The sequence below is a fragment of the Anneissia japonica genome, unplaced genomic scaffold (assembly GCF_011630105.1).
Source record: "Anneissia japonica isolate Jap-2015-1 unplaced genomic scaffold, ASM1163010v1 scaffold10057_len72246_cov111, whole genome shotgun sequence".
Taxonomy (NCBI): Eukaryota; Metazoa; Echinodermata; class Crinoidea; order Comatulida; family Comatulidae; genus Anneissia; species Anneissia japonica.
In genome coordinates, this window is record NW_022722086.1 from 1 (window position 1) to 1,470 (window position 1,470).

Sequence of the window (1,470 nt, forward strand, 5' to 3'; positions counted from 1 at the left end):
ACTGTTGCTTTGCATTGTATATTGGCCCTACGTTATCAAAACAGGTTTAGTTCTCACTAAAATTGGCCTATTCTCTGTATTTATTTACACCTAGAGTACATAGGACTACTGAAGGCCTATACCAGTCCGAAATTCATGTACCATTCTATGTTCTCTAACAACGGAGTTAATTTTTTCAATCTCCAGCAAATTTAAATAGCATCCAATCATTCGTTTTGAAATGTAAGGAAATGGATAGTGCTTTTCCTTTGTTGGATCGATTGTAACTCCTGATTGTAGCAACCCCAAAACGAATGGCACTTCAGAAATAAGGTACAGTATACCAAAACTTCTCTCAAACTTTATATCCTATCGGGTTGTTTGTGTTTTAAGTTAACTTCATTTATTTATTTTTTATTTTATTTATTTTTTTAAGCGTACAGGTTTGGAATATTTTAAAATCCTTAAGTTAAATTATTTAAAATTTTCTTTTATTTTCAATGAAAAATAAATGCGATCGTTAATATCGATCTTGGTACAATGTAAACCTGTAATCATATGACTACTTATACAGAATTTTACTATATTATAGGCCTAGACTAGGACCAGGCCTCCTACTATAGTATAGAGGCCTAGTCCTCCTACTAGAGGCCTCGTCCAAGACCTTGTTGCAAATCCCAGCCCACATAAGCCTAACCTATAATGCCAATCATAGGGCTCGTGATCGCGGTACCCTGACCATTAAAAATTAGCAGACGCACTGGGAAGCGTTGTTCACGGCATTGGACTGCAGCGAAAAATGATTCCCCCATCACTAATGGAACAGGCCCACGTCATGCTTGGCTGATTAGTTTTGATTTACATTTCGCAAGTCTAGTGCCATACGCTGCAAAAGTCTATTTCTAGTGTTGTTGTAAAATGCATTTCAAACCAGGCTGGTTTTTGATTTACGTTTTGAAATATAATTTGGAGAGGGCGTTTGATCAAGTCAGACCTACGTTTTGAATTTGAATTACCTTTTAAAGAAATTAGAACTACATTTGGAAAAATTTGAACTACGTTTTGAAAAATTAGAACTTCATTTTGAAAAAAACTAGATCTGCATTTTGAGAAATTTACGCCTATGTTTTAATAAATTAGACATTGAATTTTGATTTAACATTGATTTTTGCTGCGTATGGCAGTAGATTTAACTTTAAAAATGCACCTTATTATTTTAGGAAAATGATTCAAATAGCTTTAACAAAATAGCCTTTTTAGAAGAATTGAAAAACTACTATCTAAGCTTTCGATGGATCTGTTATTTTGAACAAATAAAAAGCCCTCCCCATTCACAATTGTAAACTATGGTGTTAAAAGGAAATTCGCAGCTTATTCGTTCACTTATTGATAGAAACAAATTAAAAATCCCTATTATTCTAAAAATCCAAAAATTTATGAAAAGTTAACATTCAAAAAAATTATCAAAATGTGTCATTAAAAATCCTAAGA